The 19,909-nt window shown below is 37.5% G+C and overlaps 1 long non-coding RNA gene across 1 annotated transcript; it reads right to left on the bottom strand.

Annotated features, from left to right (window-relative positions):
- Positions 1-2,016: 2,016 nt before the first annotated feature.
- On the bottom strand, positions 2,017-11,442 carry LOC116962650. Its single transcript, XR_004407707.2, has 3 exons — positions 11,191-11,442; positions 6,614-6,788; positions 2,017-2,388 (listed from the first exon to the last, which is right to left on the bottom strand). It is a non-coding gene; the product is annotated as an uncharacterized LOC116962650 (long non-coding RNA).
- Between the last annotated feature and the right edge of the window lie 8,467 nt (positions 11,443-19,909).

The raw sequence follows: 19,909 nt of genomic DNA on the forward strand, positions 1-19,909 counted from the left end.
TGTTCAAAACAGAGAAAAGAGTTCAGAGTTTGAAAAAAATGGCAATCCAGCAATTTGTGTGCTCCATGTCATACCTACATCTTTTCAGAAACTAAAATATGCTTTAATGCTACTTCCTTTGGTTACCCACAATGTTTTTTCACCAGAAAAATAGGATGAGATGGTTCTAGGGATTTTTGTGCCTTAACTACAGAAACGTGGACTGTGATGCAGTCACTTACACTCAAGCACAAATGAGAAGAAAATGCATTCAGTAATTTACAGGCTTGAGCCTTGTGAAACAAATAAAATTTGGGCTTTAATCTCACCTTCATTAAAGCTGATGTCAAAGTTTTTGCTGGCTGGAGTGGTACAGGATAGTGCAGAAAGAGGAAGTTGGGGACTGAAGGATGATGCCAAGGTCTTTGAGAGGTAAACAGGAAGTCTCAATCATGGAAAGAGAGGAGAAATGGAAAAAAAAAAAAAAAAAAAACGCAGAAAGCACAAAATGTTTGCTTCGCAATACTTAACTGAATGAAGCTTGGAAGCTACAAATTTACTTGATCAAGGCAGGAAAAAAAAATAATGGAGAGGATGTCAAAACACATAAGCTTCAGCAGATCAGTAGATATGCAGCTGCTGCAATTAAGCTCTTTAAAGGGCATGTGTTAAGTTGTAAAAGTTTGAAGTCAGAAATGTTTATTTTGCACAGTTATTCATCGTGCTGGGTGATGAACACGTAGAGCACTATGCAAACAAGGGCATTTTCTCTGTTTGTCCCAAATGTTGGCGTAAGTGCTGTGGGTGGTGAATTCCTTCATTGCCTGGGGTCTGTGGGAACAGGGAGTGAGGGGCCTGCCTGTTCTCTGAGCGGTGGAAACAAAGTATTCCTTGCTGTCACCAGCACAGTGATAGAGACCGAGTCCTTCTCCACATGCCTTAAGACAAGACATTTATCCCTTCTCCTTTTTGTCTGTGCTGTGTGCTATACCCGATGGCAGAGGGAAGCACAGTGCTGTAACAATATTCATCATAGTGTATTAGTTGGGTATACACATATTACATTCAAATTTCCTTAATAAGTTTAATCAAGTCTGTAATTAATGTAAAGCATTAAAGAATGCATTTAAAGCATTACTGTATGTTTTTTGTTCAAGTGTAAGCAGTAGAAAGGAGATGGAGGAGGAAGGCAGCATCAAGCTTAAATTCAAAGCTTCACTAAATGAACAACTCCTGATCTTCCAAATATTCCTCAGATGTTTCATTATAACCACTGACAGCAGTCCCATTGCTTTTCCTGGGGTCATTTGTGAATTTGAAAGTACAGCAATGAAGCATAAATTATCAGGATGAAAAATGGAAGAGGAAAAAATAGTGACCCCTTCTTTCAGCCCTCTGGCAAATACATATTTGCTGTTGGTTGTACTGAGCACAGCACAAAAGTCTCTCATGAGAACTTTGTGCAAGGAAATGCACCGTGTCTGTCACTAAAAGAAAAAAAGAAACGTCATCACTCCAAGTGGTATTGATTAAAACAATAAGGATTTCCTGGTTCCAACAGTTGAAACAACTGTGTGAAAAGTAGTGAAGAGGTATTACTGTATTGTTGCAGCTTTCTCAGGAAAATTTCAAATAAACCGAAGGATTCCTGTCAATATTTGTATAAGGAAACATGCTGCTGCCTGATTCGGAGGCACTTCACACACATGCACACGCACACACGCTCCCCTGCATGCAAAATTCTTGAGAAACTTTATTACAACCACACAAAAAAAAGGACACACTCAGAGTTTGGTGCACCCTTTCTCATGCTAATATTTACAACATCGATCTCTTATTGTCAGTATTTGATCTGCATTTCTCCCAGCTCCGGTCAATGGAAGGCACAGCTGCTGAAACCCCATATTGTGCAGGCAGCATGCCTTTGTGTTCTGCAGCTGGGGAGTTCTCATGTCCACAATAGCAAGTCTGAGCACACTAAATTAGGAAAGATTATTGTTTCATTTATTGACTACACAAGTTTAAAACAGCCAAGTATATCGTTTGTTTCATGTTTTATTTGTTAAGGTCATTTTCACCAAAAGCTGGGCACATGGACACGAATATAGGGCAGCTGTACTTCCAGCCACCCCAGTAGGAAGAAAATTACAAACATTATTGAAATGAAATTGGATGGTTGGTTGCTTGCATGTGGCACAGCCTCCCACCTGCCTTCTCCCAGCCATCCATTTGTGAAGACTTGCTGCAGGTTTTTTTTTTTTTGTCTTTTTGCATCCATGTTCCTTCCCAACAAAGTTTTTTTCCTACTCTACAATTAGTTTTAAGCGAAGCTGGTTTTACGGTGGAAGGGAAGACAAGCAAGTTCAATTTTTGAGCTCAGTTCTCCAAATATTTCTTTCATGGAATGGTCTGTAGAAAAAAGAATGCAGCAATTTTAGTTGGAAGCAAATATCACTTTGGAGTAACAAAAAAAGGGAGGGAAGAAAAGGGAGAAAAATCTATTTAACACTTTAGGATATAATGGTATTCAAATAATATATTTTTCTGCCATTTATTCAGTTGTGAAGGAACTCAGTGAATAATAATAGCTGCTGTCAAAGATATTTATATTTAAGAGGGTCTTTATGTAAAATCTTTTTTTTTTTTTTTTATCAGGAGTGATTTTTCTCCAGGAGAAGTCTACCATCTCCTAGCAACCGATATGGCTATCTTTTTTAACAGACGCTGCAATAACAATGGGTGCCTAACCTTTATAGGGAAGCATTTGCACATGTACAATCAGACCGCTTATGAATTCAAACCAAGTTGTTAAAGTGCTCCAAGGGAGACACTGGTTACCACTTTATCTACTATGCATCTCATCTACCCAAGATTTTATAATGGCAGCCATTTTAGCTGTAGCTGAGTACCTCCCAACGAGCTTCAAAACTAAATCTGCAAATGACCCACACCTTAACTTCCCTGTCTCTCGCAGGAAATGAAGGGACTCATGTCGCTGTTAAGGTTCTATTTCCTTCTTTCTGTGATCTCTCGCTCCACTTACAGAGCCATAGCAGCACTCAAAACTTGCTAGGTAAAGTATTCTTTTAATTTATAAGTGGAAACAGTAGAGCACAAAGACCTGTATCTGCAAATGGGTAATTAATTTTAAAGGTAGATGACTGTAAATTAAGTATCTCTGGCTAAGGGTAGACTCTTCCACTTTCTCCACTTGGCTGTTTTTGGACCGTGTAGATTCAGAAGATTTGGACAAGAGGAAAATCTGGCTAACTATAGTATGCCCAGGCTCATTTCAGTGATTCACATCTGTATAACCTGAAGATTGGTCTGCATCATGGACACCACATAATGAGCTCTGTGAAAAAAAGAGAGAAGCTATGCAAAAACATGTGTGTGTTATCCCAGGAAACATGAGATCCAGCTTCCAGGAGCTCGGAGCTCTCCAGCTACTGCCCAAGGGCTGTTCTGTAACTTGTTTCAGTAAGGGGCCTTCCAGATTTCTGCTGCCTTGCAGAAATAGAAATAGCTGTTGGCTTGGAAAGAAGGAGCAGCAGACTGGATGAAGCTTTGGGACATGTACCTGATACACGATCTCTATTCCTGCTCCTAGGGCTGTTAATATCTTGATATTGTTAATATCCTAGGGCTGTTATTATCTTGAACCATCCTTGAACAAAATACAGGAATGGTGTTGGCAGCAAGCATGTTGCTGGTGATAGGAGCTAATGAAGCAAGAAGCCATGTCATTCCCATCAACAGCATGACTAAACCAGTAATTTCTTATCTATATACCACAATGAGTAAACCAAATCCAAATCAGAAAGAAAATGAGAAACAATTGCAAGTAAAAAAATATAAAACTTTCCCTTGAAAGCTCTTCTATCAGTAAAGTACAGATAAACATTGAACTCCAATACCCACACTGCCAAACCTATAGCTCAATCCCCTATTTAGTAAATTCATAGGAAGCTATGAAAAATCCCTGGGTGTGATGATAAACAGATCCTTCATTGAGTTTCAGCATCCTTCTCTGATCCCAGTTTATCTTCCTCCATTCTGCTATCAATGCCATTCAAAGGGATGCTTAAGAGTCATAGTCTAAAAATAAGTTTTGTTTTGTTTTGTTTTGTTCTGTTTTCTCATTTGTGGTTGACCCAAAATTTGGTTGAAAACAAAATCATCTTATAAATGCATTTTTTGGTCAAAAGGTTGGTTTGAAAGCTGGGGATGAAAATGGAAGTCATCCACTGTGGAACAGATTTTGCTTTCTTGTATTACTAATAACATTCTGTTTTTTCCAGCTCAAACCTGAAATTTTTACAATCAGTTTGCTTTGTATTCCTTTTGCCTTTTCTCAAATTTGTAGCAAACTGCCAATTCTTGTCTATACATTTGGATATTCTTTGTGTAGTGGTTGAGCACTTGTCAAAGCAACTTTCTACATCCTTTCTTTAAGTCAGAATATAGAACTTCTGTTTCTCATTTTTGATATCTGTCTGCAGGCGTTTCCAAGTTGATTTACTGTGGTCTCTGCTTTTGTCACAACATTTAAAGTTTTCCATTACTGAAGATCTCTCCTTCATTTCCACTGATAAATAAAACTATTGTGTTTGTGTATCTACAACTTTGGGATCATAATTTAGATGTTTCCCTATAACTTTCTCTCTCTCCTTTTCATCATATATAGATAGCTTTCATCAGAGAGGCTGGGTTCTATGTCAGTGGAGTGCCTTGAGTATGTTTCAATACACACAGGTTTTGCTCCCGGCAGTTCTTACTTTAAGAGTACATTTAACTTTAGAAGTTTTTCATAAATCCTTGATGGAAAATATATGTCCCAGAAAAAAAAAAAAAAAAAAAAAAAAAAAAAAAAAAAAAAAAGAAAGAAAAAACAAACCCAAAAAACTGCAAAAACTTGATGCCAGGAAAGTAAAGAGTAGTCAGCGTTCTTTGAGAGTCTGATGTGTGTCATTTGAGTGCTTAACCACAAATCTTTAATTTAGTCCCACTAAGAGAATTCATTAATATTAGATGAACTTCATTCACTACATGAGTTATAGAATAATAAAACTATTGAATAATTTGCAGTGGATAATTTACTTCTGAAGTGCATTTGACAAATTCAGCCTCTTTTTCTGTTTGTGGAATACCAATCAGTGCTGACAGACCTCTGTTTGGTATGGACGTGAGATAAGAAAGGACGTCCTGGGTAATGGGGAACAGCTACAACCTCCTGGGTAACAGCTCTCTGCTGTTGCTGGAAACCATGTCATAAAATTCCTTTTAGAAACTTTTCCAGTTTGATCTTAAAAGAAGTTAAGCTGCTGTTTTACTTTTCTGGCAACTAGAAACCTTCTAATTTTTCAGTCTAATCTTACCCAAGACTACTTTTTTTGATCATTCTTGGATGAACTTTAGTTTTTCAGCTTTACTAGCTCTTTGTCTTCTCTAGTGTATACTCATTTCTCAGCATCTGGTTTGTTAAATTAAGCAAGCCTCATCTAAATCTTCTTTCTATTCCCTGGACCATCCTAGAAACTCTTTTTTCCATCTATTCAGATTTCTTACTTTTATTATAATTTGCCGTAGTTCAACTAGTTTTTCTAACTTCAGAGACCAATCTGAACAGTCGGTAAGTATTTAATAATCAACATTGACTGTTGATTTGTCTAAAGTATTGTTTTTATGCATAATCTTTTTCTAAGCCCTTCTTTTTTATTGTAGATTACCCAGAATTGATTCATTTTACAGTATTCAGTGGGCTGAATCCAACTCATAATAAAAGGATAGAAACTGTCCTGTTGTCTTCTCTTTTGAAGGTATAATACTTGCAGAATTACCAGATGAGTAAAATTAGGTAATTTTAGAACCATTTAAAGATTTTTTTTCTGGGTCATACATGTCTTGCCTAGAGCTGTTACTCTAGAAATCATCCTGGTTTATTGCAAATTTATGATTGAAAATATATACAGTCTACCTTCTGTGTCTAGCCTGTCCTATGTCTATTAAACCTTTGTTCCAATCCTTCTGCATGTTCTTGTTACCTTCTATAAAATTGCTAAGTGGCAATGGCCGGATGAAATATTCCTGACTGATTTCAATAATATTTTGTTTCTTCTTAGAAAATTAACTTCTTTGCCCTATTACTTGCATGTGTAGCTACCCTATAATTAGCTGTTTCCTTTTCAGACTTCCCAAGTGTCTGTACTTGATTTCAAGTTGAGAAAGTGAAGCACCTTGCAATAAATGAGGAAAGAGCTGCAAAGAGAAAATGTGATTTCTAGTGGTGATCTTGTCATCAGTAGGTCACAGACCAAGGCATGGTTTGCATTTGGTATATAGGGCTGCAGGGCAGGGGAAGGCTGTGGTGCTGATCTTCAAATGTGTGAAGTCAAGACCTAACTAAGAGAGAAAATGAGACAGAAAGCAGTTGTTCATGGTTCCCTTGCTGTGCAACACTTCTTGGATCTCTGACTTGTTACTGGTGTTGTCCTTGCTCTTTTGCTGCTTGTTTGCTGTAGTTGCTTGCTGAACCAAGTTAGATCTTACCTATTTTATCAAAAAGGCAAAGGCGAGAAGGTAATTAGCTCAGTTTTTGCTGTGTAATCCAACGAACAAGGTGAGAAAATTGTACCTTTTCCCAGCTGAAAAGCAGGGTGAGAGCAGATCCTTCTTTCCTGTCTTGGGAAACAGCCTGGAGCGATCCTTCCTCGTTGGCCGGTGTACTGAGAGCTCCCCCTCCTGTTTCACTCGGCACTGAAGTGCTTGCAGGTTTCATCTCTAAATCACAGATTTCTGTCTTCCATTTTCTGCAGTATGATATACCAGCACAGAGAACACTTTTCAGTACGAGTTAAGTACATTTCCACAAACTTCAGTTGGAAGCCTAACCTAAGAAGGTAGGGAGGAGGGGATGCTGCCCAAAATTTTCAGGTACTATTTCACATGCAACCACAGTTTTTGCATGTTTGACTTTGGGTTTATGGCATTAACTTTCCATTTTCTGTTTTCTGACTGTAAGAGGAGGGCCTTAAAATTTCCTCCTGTAGGGAATTTCAGAAAAAATTGGCAATTTTATTTTTTGAATTTCCCATGAATTTGCAGATTAATTAATTAATTAATTAATTAATTAAACAAACAAACAAACAAATAAATAAATAATAGAATTATTTCTTAGACAACCAGATTTAGGAGCAGCATGGAACCCCATGAAAAAATAATCAGAGAGTATTGAGGAGGAGCAAGCTGTGACTATGAGGGAAAAGGACATCAAAAGAGATAGGATTCATGCTGTTGGAAATTTTGAGTTGTTGCCACCTCCACAATATACAAACAGAATGACATCTTCTGAGCTGCAGGTAATGAAATAGAATGACACATATTTTGTGGACAACTACTCAATTTTGAAAACAAAAGAAACAAACTAAATGCATCCACAGCTACCTAAGACAGAGAGATGGTCTTTGCTGAAGACTTTATTTAAAGAATGAGCAATAATATTTTTTGTGAGGCTTGATATTGATATCATATAGGCTCTTTATTCGGAATGTGGGAAAGTACGGATGGTGGTGTACATCCTTTGTAGTGACATGATTTCACTGGATACCTCACAGAGAATGAACAACTTAAAGGAGCCTCAAAGGTTGCTAAAGGAGAAGAATTCCTAGCAGTTATGTCAGTAATTTTTAATTTCCTTCACGCAAAAGAGGATAGAAGACAGAAGATTCTGGAAATAACCTGCTGGTAAAGTGAAGTGATGAAAGAAGCAGACGCTCGCTTTTGTGAAACATTGTTCACTTTTGTGTGAGAAACGAGGGTTATGCAGTTTGAATGTCAATAGAAGGAAAATCAAGATTAAATATCTGTAGACATATGTGACACATTACTTGCAGTAAGACAACATAAAAATTTACAAAAATTCAAAGTGCTTCATCCAACTGAGAAGAATATTACATCTCTGTGACAGACAAAAAGAAAACATCAGAAAATAAAAAAAATAGTGGCTACAGCGGTACCAGTGCTTATGACAGTTTTATTTATGCAGAGAGAATAAAGCTCCGATCACTAGTTAATGCAACATTTAGACATTGTCCTTTAAATCTAACACTTAGGTTGTTATCAAAAAATATTCTCTACCATCTGATATGACATATCTTCTCTTTTGTATTTTACTTTCTTGCATCCCTTTACCTTTTCCTTTTATTCACAAAGATCCCTGTTCTGCCTGATTTTCACTCCTTTCCTGCTCTTCTATATCTTTCCTCCAGGTTTGTCCTCTGAATCAAATACTTCTATTCTCTTTTCTCACAGTAAACACGTTTATCGAAAGAAAATTGAATTGAGGCAGGAGGAAGGAAGCTACAGTCACATAATCTTCCCTTTGTGTGTAAGGTACTGAAGAAAGTCTGTAAGGACGAATTTCCAAGAAATATAACTAGGGTTAATGATGTTTTGGATTGTCTGATATTTCATTATTCAAGCGTCCTTGCAATCCTTTTTTCCCTGATGAAGTTCTTCTAGAAAACTACTCACTTAGTTCCTCATTGTAGTGACAAGACAAGCTTTTTTTTTGCATGATTTTTTTCTCCTTAAACTTATGTGGAAGACAAGTAAATCTTGAAAAAGAAAATCATTACTTATGTCTTAGGATTTTAAACATACATATACATTTTAAAAAAAACTTGTATAAACAAGAGTACCTCCCATTTGAAGGATGGCCTTCCCTAATCTTGTTTGCTTATATGGGTTCATGTAGAGCAAGGAAGCAGTCAAGAGTTGTGTTTAATTTCTCTTTTTTTTTTTCCCCTCCAAACAGGCTCTGCTTTTCCTGTTCACCCCTGATGTTACTGCCTTTCATAGCCTTTCAAGAGATCAAGGCAACCTTTGGAAAGTTGTGAGAATGGGTGAGTTGCAAAACAAAATTTTGGTGACATGAGAACTCAGCAAATCGTTGTCAGAGAGCTGAGATCGGGCGTCTGTGAACCAGCACCGATGTTTGGAAGGAAGCAGGGCCTCAGGAAGGATACGGTGAGGCTGCGGCTTGCAAAGCACACTGTGTCTAGAACTACAGTTGGGACGCTTAATTGCTTTAAGATTGTGTTTCGATTTTGTCTGCAGAAAGAAAGATTATACTTTTTTTGCTTTAGGACCGATACTTCAGGCTTGATAACCAAGGTGGGTTTCTAGCTCCCTCATGGCAGTGAAGTAAATAAGTTCTGAAGATGCCAGTGCACACCAGGTGCTGGGGACCTTCAAGTCTCCGACTCATAAGAATGAAGGGTCTGCTTTAAAACGACCATATTTAAGGATAATTTCACTAGTGAATTGCACAGAAAAAAAGGTGCTCACCTTCTCTGAGCTGCCTGGATTTTAGGTACGTTCCCCAAAGGAAGTGCTAGTACATTAACTACTACCCTCCTCCTCTTACACAGGTCACCTTTTTCCTACAACTGCAGCCTACCCACAGGCACTGCCGGCTCACTTTCTGGAGCCCACTGCTGCAAGATTGCATAATCGCTCATGCAGTTTAGTCGGCGGGGACAGAAGAGTGAGTCTCCTTCACTGCCACTGTGTGTAGCATATGCAGAGGAGTTATGGCTAAATAACAGCAGCAGCAGCCAATGAAGCGTCTGTTGGCTGGCCACTCAAATGGACAAAAAGGAGGATTTTTTTCCTACTTCTGCATTAACATAAGCAGTTATGTGTTGTCTCTGCTGATTGCTATGTACAGATTACAGATAATTCAGGGCAGAAAACTGTGAGAATAAGGTAAGAGAGGGAGAAATATACTGGAAGGTAGCTTTGGGAGGATGAGGAGGAAAGGGAAAGAGTGAGATCATTACCCTGGAGATTAAAGAGCAATTCAAGACCTCTTCCTATCAGCCAGGCTTAGGATGGTAGGGGGAATGCTCTTATATATCACTGTTAATTTGTCTGCTTTTTTGGATATATAATAATTGTCCATACTACTGGATACAGACTAGGCAATAAACTTGTCCTATGGTTTTAAAAGCCATAACACAGCTGATGTAATAATGACACTTCTTTTCAAGTTTGTGGCTTATCATTTAAGGCAAATGACTAGAAATGGTGACCCTGGATATGCTGATCCCGACTTCTGGTTTCTGACTACATGTTTACTGATATGAGCTCCCGTATGATGGACCAGCCTTAGCTGTGTTTCACAGGGCATGGTAGCATTACATACTGACTTAATAATTTCCTTTAGCAATAGTGTTATTTACTTCCTAAAAACTTTAAATCTGTAACATAGATTTGTATACATTTTACAATAAATATTTTGTATTTTCATTTTTATTCTTGCAATTAAGAATTAAAAGTGCATTTAGTTACTTTAAAAGTATCTCAAGTCACTTTCAGCAATGTCAAACCTATACAGATAAGCAGAACAATCTGTGTGTGTTACTCAAACTGAAATTCTTCACATTGAGAATAAGGAGTGACAGTATTAAGGCCGTCCAGTTAATATTTTACTACTGTCTATGGGTTTTTTACCATAACTATTTTTCTTGTCACATGCTGCTGTAAGTATGGGTAGACATATATATTTTTGTAAAAATAAAACCAGTGTTTTAAAATAGCTAAATTAAACATCTAAAAGAGAAAATGTTAAGCACTTGTTATGTATTCTATTTTACTTTCCCAACACAATTCCCAGTGAAAGAAAACAATTGAACAGTTTTATTAATAAATTCCATGGTATTCCTGTATTATGGGAACAATATATTCTTAAGCGCTGCATGCATCTGAAATTTATCTTGATGTGGCCCATTTATTTTAATTTGGATCTGTCAGTGGAAAAAAAGAAGTAATTAAACTTGTGACTAGCATGGAGAAAGATTTTACATCCTAACTCTGTAGCTCGATACCCAGTAGTTTCTTTATATTTCTTCCAGTTGTCAGATCAAAGTCTCTCAAGTACTATAACTCAGCCATGCTTTGATTAATTACTTCACACAATGAATTTGCAAATTATATTTCTGAAGTGATTTATGTACTTTTTAACTTTAATCACACACCCCCTCCCCCACCGTTTTGTTTTGTTGTGGGTTTTTTTTTCTTGTTCCAATCTTCATTCACTAATATAGTCAGTCCACACCTTGGAAAATTATTTTTGAAAAATAACTGACGTTATTTTATGCTTAACAAATTGCTATGAACAGAGTTTTCCAGTAAAGAACAAAATCTTACCTGAACAGTGAAATTAAACAGAACTATAAGAATCACTTAAACTGCAGTCACCCACCAGCACTCCTAGTCAGGTCTTCAGCCTCGATGCTTTGTACAAATACATGAAGTCCCTCCCTAACAAATCTCAGCTGCAGGTTTTGTCTAGGCTGGGGGTTTGTTCAAGATAGGGCTACTGGAATAGCTGAGCTAAGGCAACCTTTAAAATACATGTTCAAACCAAACATTTAGTTACTGTAGTTAGACATTGGTAAATAGTATTTAAGGAAGTAATAACTTGCCTGTACCAGTGATGTGCTTGTCTAGGCAAAGTTTAATATTTACATTTGTGGTTTCATTGCACAATCTCACATGGCATACTGCTGCTCATGTTCAATCCATTTGCATTACATAGTAGTATCTAATGTCTGTTTAGTGGTATTGTGTTTATATATATAAATATCCATGCCTTCCCTATGACTTGATCTGACAAGCTTCTGAAGGAATGTTATGAGGTTATTTCTCTCATTGCCCCTATCTGATATCCTTAGATCTGAATGTTTGAGCAGGGCACCCATTCGCATCCTTTAGAAGTAATTTGCATCTAGACACTGCTTTGTTTTTTCATTCAGGTATGAACCAAAGAAGGACACATGGGTGGAGGTAAAGGACCAGCGGTAGGGTTCTGACTGCAGATGTGTGACTGGCATACTGTCCCAAATACTCCTGTTCCTTCTCACAGCTGCAGTGTAACTGATTTGTCCATCCATATAAGAAACTGCACAGAGTGAAATGAACTGAAGTGGTGCAGACTGAAAGTATTCATTCACTCCCTGGCTTTCTGTTGAAGCATGCTAACAGCTCTGCATCAGACAAAACCCAGCTATGGTTTGGGGGATAGTTCACTTTGAAGGTCCCTCATTACAGTAAAATTGATAAGATTTCAATAAATTTGGTTATTTGATACTCCTGGCAAGATCTGCACTCTTAAACACCCCAAAAGCCTTCATATCATGGCCTGGGACTTGCCAGGATAAAAAAAATAACCAAATTTCTCGGTCTTTCTGAAACTCTATGGTATTCCAAAATTTTGTAGGAGTTTTAGAAGATTGAAACCTTTCATGACTCTTGTGCAACATAGTGTCCTATTATACTGACATTTGTGCTACTGAAATGCTGATTTCACCTAAAAAATGAACTTGGACAGCTGATAAGGAAGGTACATGTATGACAATAGCCTTTATAGACTGCTTAATTTGGTTACTAAAACATAAGCAGAGGAACTGTAGTTTCTTCAGTTTAAGTTTTGCCATTGCCTCATTTAATATTGCATTCATGGCACTTGTCAAACTTCATTTTAACAGTAATATGTGCAGCTGTACAGCATGACTATAAGATAGGGCATAGCATTGCCTCAATTTTTAAAAAAGCAAAACCAGCTGACTCAGACTGAATGCCCATGGTCATAAAAGGGACCCTGCATGTGCAATACATTTTCCCATGACTCTCCCAAAGGATACTAAAATACAGATCACAAGATTGTTTCTATTGCTAGGTCCCAAATCAAGAAATAAGAATGTCGGTAAGCTAATTGCCAGCTTTACATGAAATAATAGTCATAGAAGGAAGCCTTAAAAAATGGATTTGTTGATTTTTACATAAAGGCAGTTATGAAAATTCTGTCTTTATGAAAAGAAAATTAGTGTCTCCATTTCTGGGTTGAGACTTGAGAAACCAGTGGACCTAGAATAGTAATAAGGCATTTTTAAATGCTTATTATTAGAATATCAATGCATTCTGTGTATTGAAGCAGGAAATCCTAGTGTGATGTTCTTCAGCCACGTAACAATTATGTCAAAAGACTGCTATCACTGTAGAATAAATCAAAATAAATAATACATTCTTGGAAGGACCTCATGTTTATTAAAGTAGGATTCATTCATCTTGTGTTTGTTTTTCACTGTGTTTTTGCCTATTTGTGATGATCTTTGTAAAGGATCTACTGGGATACATGAAATGTACTTCCTTATAAATAAAAATTTAAAATTCAAAAGTAATTATTTCCTTGTATCTGTTATTACCTCCATGTGTGTAAATTCCTCTCTTGCTTGTTAAATTTTGTCAAATCTACCTAAGCATATTTTGTTTTCTCACTCTAGTACCCCTAATAGCCTGGTAGACATTTTGCAATAGTTCATAGTTTAGCACTTCATATAATTTATGTTGTTATCCTCTTTCAGTTTGCATGTTACTTCTTAATGAAGGAAAATATTTGTAATAAATGAAGAAAAACCCACCCCAAAACAAAGACCCTCCAAATCTCCATATGTAATTGTAATTCATAGTGATGTTTGATCTGGAAAAATAAAAGAGTATTTGAAGAAAAAAATACTGATATAGCCTATCACATTAGAGTAAGGATATATTGTTGCTTGTATCAACATTGGAACTGACATTAAGACTTGGATTCAAGGAATACATGTCCTCAGTTTTACCAGCTACAATCCTTTTCCTGCAAGAGGTGTTAGCTCAAATTTTACATATCCTGTTTTGTCTCATGACTGTAGCACGTAAGGTTAAATTCATGTGTAAACCTCTGAAGACTGATTCTTTGATGGTGAGAATGTCTTTAGATAGTTTTCAGCATGTAAAACTGAGTTCTTGCATCAATCTTCCCCAAGCTGGAGTGTGTTAAACACAAATTGAATTAAAAGAAGTTTATCCTCCTCAATAATTTTTTTTTATCTTTCCATCAGAAGAAAGTCTGATGGGATGCCTATTATCCTAGATTTCTTTTTATTATTATTATTATTATTTTTTTTTTAATAAAACTAGATAATATTTCTTTTGAAGCATCACCTAGCTGACTTTTTGTTTTTAGTTTGGCCTTTCACATGCTTTCCTTCCCCTGTACCTTCCCAACACTCCCATCCTTGGGGATTGCCACCTGATTGCCTGTAGGAACAAATTGGTAGGCTGGAGAAATAAGACCAGCTTCTTTATTTCAGTAGCAACATCCAAACAAGAATTGGCTTCCACAGTTTTGCCAGCACAACTATCAAACCTGACATGTGTGAGAAATCAACTGGTTTTACATGCAAGGACTCTCAACTGGTTTAAATTGGCATGGTGCTGCTGACTGATTCTGTGCTGATTTAGACAAGCTGAGGATTTGGCTGTTCTTATCTGAAAGAAGAAAGTGGATTTAAAATTCAAAAATATGAGCACACTCTTATTTGTGCTGAACATGTTTTTTTATAATGAGTTTCCAAAATTCTGGAGAAAGGTTTGTTGGCTGCCCCCCCCGCCTTAAGTGCACTTGAATACCAGCGGAAAAAGTCTCAGGCCGTGATGAAGGAAGCAACTTATTGACAAAGCAACTCTTCTCTGAAGGACCAGAGAAAATAACCCTGGAACATCTGGTTTCCGTTTAGACCGGAAGCCCTGAAAAGTTGCCTTCCACTTAATTTCGGCATTTAGGATATGCAAGCATCTATTTTTGTCTGGTTTCCAAAAGAAGTGAAGCTGCTGTCACCATGTTGCCTGTCACTCTGCTCACTCTCATTTTTGTCTTCTTAATAACTCTGAAACCCACTGGCCAGCTTCCAAATCAGACAGAGAGGGTAGGTGTATGAAAGATACAGACTTCTCATGTGGTTCTCAAAAATAGTAGCCAAGTAGAGAACCTGCTTAATGCCCCCAGTTAGGATAAGAGATGGGGCATGAACTCGAGCAAAGATCAGAAACTTGTGTGAAGTATGTTATGAATGGCTTAACTGGAGAGGGGGAAAAAAAAAGCAAAGCAAACCAAAATCTTTCTAGTCATTGTTTGTACTTTTTTTTTTTTTTGTGATCAATAAATCTACACATGATGTTTCTCACAGCTGACAGGCTGGTCCTCTGATGTCTAATAGGGCACAAATGCTGACTCAAGTTTTCCCCAAAGTTAGGACATAATTGTCTTTCTGCATGGACTACCCAGTATAGAAAAAGTACACATAAAAATTAAGTTGCTGCCTTATTCTAGTTCAGTTGAAACAGAAAAGAACCACATGATACAAATCTGTTGGAAACTAGGTTTTTGGGGTTTGGAGTCTCACATTAGATCAAGAGGTAAGCGTGAGTCAATCACGCTTGGGTGTTTATAATCGTGCATGTTTCAGTACCTCTTAATTTCTTTACATTAGTAGTTTAACTGCTTGTCCTTATTCAAATCACTTCCTCAAGAATTTTCCCTGTGTTCTCTTTTAACCTGCAACATAAAATGAATGAGATATATGTATTTATAACCTATCTCAAAGTGTATCAGCATTGATTGAACTGTTGTGGCCTTCTGTGTGAGGGTATCCTTGCATACGATGTGGGACATTAAGACAAAACCAATTTTCCTCCTATTTTTGCTAGATACTACAGAGGACTTTGGACATGAACTGCATGATTAGACTGAAACTTCATGGACTCCGGGGAGAAAGACAAAGTATCATTAGACTGGAAAAAAAAATTGTTTCTTGCTGAATTATTAGTTCTTTCTCAAGTTGTGGATCTTTTTTTTTTTTGTTGTTGTTGTTATTTTCTTTTTTTTTTAAAAAATAATACAACTTGCTTGAGCAAGTCTGTACATATTTTCTAGCCTTGCAGTTACAACTTCTTTACTCCTTTTGTCCAGTACTTTTTTGACATGCTGAGGCATTAATGTAAGAAGTCGCCAATGGCTGGACCCAAAGGAGCAGGCTCCCCTTTGCATACCTGCAGGTCTGTGTCTTGAGAGGAGCAGGTGTCTTTGGGCAACTTGTCCACTCCTCCGCTGCAGGACCAGAACTGGGTGATTCTGCCTTCTATGCTGAGTGGAGACAGAGCAGGACACCTCTATGCATCTGCAATCCCTTATCACGGGCTTGCTGTCTTCCCTGGTCTTGGCTGAGGTGTGTTATCTTGCTGTATGCTCTGATGCAGAATGCGGTTTGATTCCTGTTTCTTCATTCATGTTAGGATATTATCTCTCTTTGTAATGAAAACTTAAAATTCTGTGCAAATCTGGTGACAAGACAACTTTCTCTTTTCTCTCTTTTTGTGTCCTGTTTCCGTGTACATTTTTCTGCAGTTTTTTTTGATATAAACAGGCCCTAACGTCCCTGCCTTTTTGTTCCTCCCATGCATTGCTCTCTGTGTTGCTCTGATAACTGTTTATGAGGCAGCGTAAGCACGAGACTAGGATAAAGGAAAAATAACTTTTATTTTGTGTGGGTTTGTGTTTTCATTTGTTTTTCTTTTTTAAACCTTTTTGGCTGGTTCTCTGACCTGACTCACCATGCCCAGCTGGAGGAACAGATTGGAGGCAGCGTTATGGGGGGGGAAGTAAAGAAACACTTAAGTCAGCCCTACCTCTGAGAAGGATGTAACCACAGTGTTAGAGGAGGACACTGAGAACTGTGTGCCTGCACTTGTTGAATTTATTGAGAAATTTACTGTGAAATTTGTCCTCTCCTGTGGTCTTAATCTGGCCTTTATTGTACAAATGTCTCAGACTGGGAAAAGGTTTGTACGACACTGAGTAAACTGTGATTGCTCAGAATATAACTGCAATAATTTTCTCCATTATCTATTAATCTTTATACTCCTCCATGGTATCTATTTTGGTGTTCATGAATAAAATAAAATGGGAGGAATGAGTGAAATTTCCTGTGTATGGATAATAAATACCTGCTTTGAAGGAAGGCCTTTATATTCAGATCCTGTCCCTTCTGTAAAACACTCCCCATGGTATACCATTATGTTAAACCAATAAAGAGTAAAATGGTATTCCATGCACATGTGAGCTAATAACAACTGGCATGCAGAACATAAACACCACAGTGGGTCACACTAAGGCAGACTGGCAAGCTGCTGTGCTAGCTTAGTTTCCAAATGCCTGAAGATAATTGCCCCAGTATATCCATGCAAAACTTACAAAGAAAAAAATAAGATTATCCCAAGCATGAAACTAGCTGGAAAATTACTCAGCAGTGTTATTGAAAACTCATTTTACCTGCTGTGATATTTAGCTAATATGATTAGCGACATTAAGACGGAGATTTCTGCTATAGTTTGCAAACAGACTCCAACCTACCCATCATGGTGGGAAATTTATTTTGTTCTGTAACATATCAGCATTTTCTGCCTGCATGAAATCTCTTAAGCATCCACCTCTACTTTCTTATATCACTAGTGTCAAATTCAGTACTGATTCATGAGCAATATATAGTTCAGAACCTCCACACTCAGTGAGAATGGTAAGAACAGTAAGAAAAGAATTATTTCAATAATTAATTACATGGAGCAAAGGTGAAAATGTTTTTTAAATGATTTACAATATATTTGCATGCACAAAATATTATTTTAATGCTAAGCTCATTTTCAGGCTTTTGCATAGGTGAAGTCTATTCTATTTATATGGGCATACAAGAAATTTAAATGCTGATGCCTATTTTTAATAAGATATAAAACCAGTTTTCCCTTTTTGTGAAACCGTTTCCTTATGTTTCAGTCCTTACTGACCATACCGTCTTCCTGCTTATTTTGGTAATTACACCTCCCTCTTTCTTACAAAGTATATAATAATATCAGTGATTATAATAAAAAAAAATCATGTAACTATAGCACCTGGGGCCTGCAGCCGTAACAAAGACCTCATGCAGTGAGGTCTTTAAAAAAAAGCACAGAACTGGAAATTAGTTTTCCTTTTCACAGTTTCTCAAGAGAATACATTGCAAGACAAGCGATAGCAGATAATACACACTTATGGGTACACTGCAAGAGAACAATGATATCAAATAAGGCGTGTATGTATAAAGGTCAGGCTATCTCTAAATGAGGTAGTGTCCACTTTGATAATTTAAATACTATAGCATCTACTAACTTGAAGATCAAGATGTTAAAACATCTTTTTGTAAAGTGTATTAAAAATCTACCATACAACAGCTGAAAGGTTTTGAATTCAGGTCACAGAAGACAGAAACTTTTCAAGACTATTGGTATGTTGGTAAGAAATCTACTAAGTGCTAGGAGATGGTCCAATTAAGGCATGCAAATATTTGTGTGGGAATGAGGTACAGGCTTCTTCTACAAAAGCATGGAGAAAATGAGTCATCTTGGAATAGAGGGAAGGAGCTACCTGGGGTCAGTAAACAGGTATAATTCTGCCTAAGTCTAACCGGTTGGAAGGATGGGGATATGTCTTAAATCTCACTCACTGGTTTTCTCACTTGCAGTTCCTAGAGATGCTCTTCTTCATGTGTAATCTGCAGCCCAGAATGCAAGCTCTGACCCAGAAGCATATAGGCATTTTTAAAAGGAGTGGCTCATTTTTGTCAACTGTTTTTAACAGAGCTTTAACATCTCCTCTGTCCCTGTGTGTGTTATACACATATATAAGTAGACATTTGGTTTTATGGACCAGAATTCAGATCTCCTCTTGCAAATCAAGTGATCCAAATGTGAGGTTACAGAAGACCTTCATCTGCTGTTCTTTCATACAGTCACAGAATCATAGAAAAAAAATGAGGTTGGAAGGGACTTCCTGTGGTCATTATCTCCAGCCCCCTGCACAAACCAGGCTCAGTTAGATCAGGTTGTTGGCAGACTTGCCCAGCAAATTTTTTAGTGTCTCCAACGGTAAGGATTCCACAGCCTTTCTGTGCAACCTGGTCAGGCACCTGATCATCTCCATGGTACATTTTCCCCCCTTACATCTAAAGAGCATTTCCTATTTTCCAACTTGTTCCCATAATTTTTCATGCCATCAGTGCATGAGATCATCAGTGCTCTTCCTCCAGGGAGAGCCTGGCTCTGTCTCCTCTGCATCCTTCCATTTGGCAGCTGCAGAGTGCAGTAAGATTTCCCCTTCACCTTCTCCTCTCAAGGCTGAACGAACTCAGTTCTCTCAGTCTCTCCTCATATGCCATGTACGCATCTTGCTGCCTCTCCTCTGGACTTGCTCCAGTTTCTCAATAGCTTTCTTGCAGAGGGGTGCCTAAAACTGGAGAGTGCAGATACAGCCTCACAAGTGTCAAATAAAGGGGAATAAACACTTCTTTTGACCTGCTGGCTACAATTCACTGTTGTGCACAGTGGCACTGCTTCAACAGCACTGGTTTGAGATTACCCTTGTTTTGAACAATCTGTATCCTTGTGGTTATAACATTCTATAGGAGTGATGATAGCTGTGGATTTGCAATGGTTCAATAAGGGAGACAGCTGAATCTATTTTCTATATCCTGATTGAATGTATCAATCATTAGGTTTTATCTTAAAGGGAAGTAGCACTCTTTGTTTGGGTCCTAATGTTGTGTGTGGATGCTAGGTATGCTCTGAGAATGCTTATTGGATCATGATGTAAAAATGGGTAGAGAAGCATCTGATATTTTTGTTCTGATCTGGTTTAGGTAAGAGGAATGTATTTGTTGACTTAGTCCTGTGAAAGCAGAAATACTTCTATGCATACTGGACTACCACAAAGCTCCATGGACTTTTAACAAAGGAGTTTAGGTAACTCCAGGATTAGGCAGCAGCTGAAAAAGGCTGTTCAGAATACTACATCTTTGTCACATATGCCTAAATTCTGCTTAAATCCAATGCTTGATCTACCTCTGATTACTTTATACTTGCACTGCCCTTAGGGTTATCTCAAAACACAGCTCATACACAGACAAAACAAGCTTTCCCCCAAAAAAGCAAGAGGCTAAAGACTGACTGTACCAAATAGTCA

The sequence above is a fragment of the Tyto alba genome, unplaced genomic scaffold (genome assembly GCF_018691265.1).
Source record: "Tyto alba isolate M040663 unplaced genomic scaffold, T.alba_DEE_v4.0 Super-Scaffold_45, whole genome shotgun sequence".
Classification (NCBI taxonomy): domain Eukaryota; kingdom Metazoa; phylum Chordata; class Aves; order Strigiformes; family Tytonidae; genus Tyto; species Tyto alba.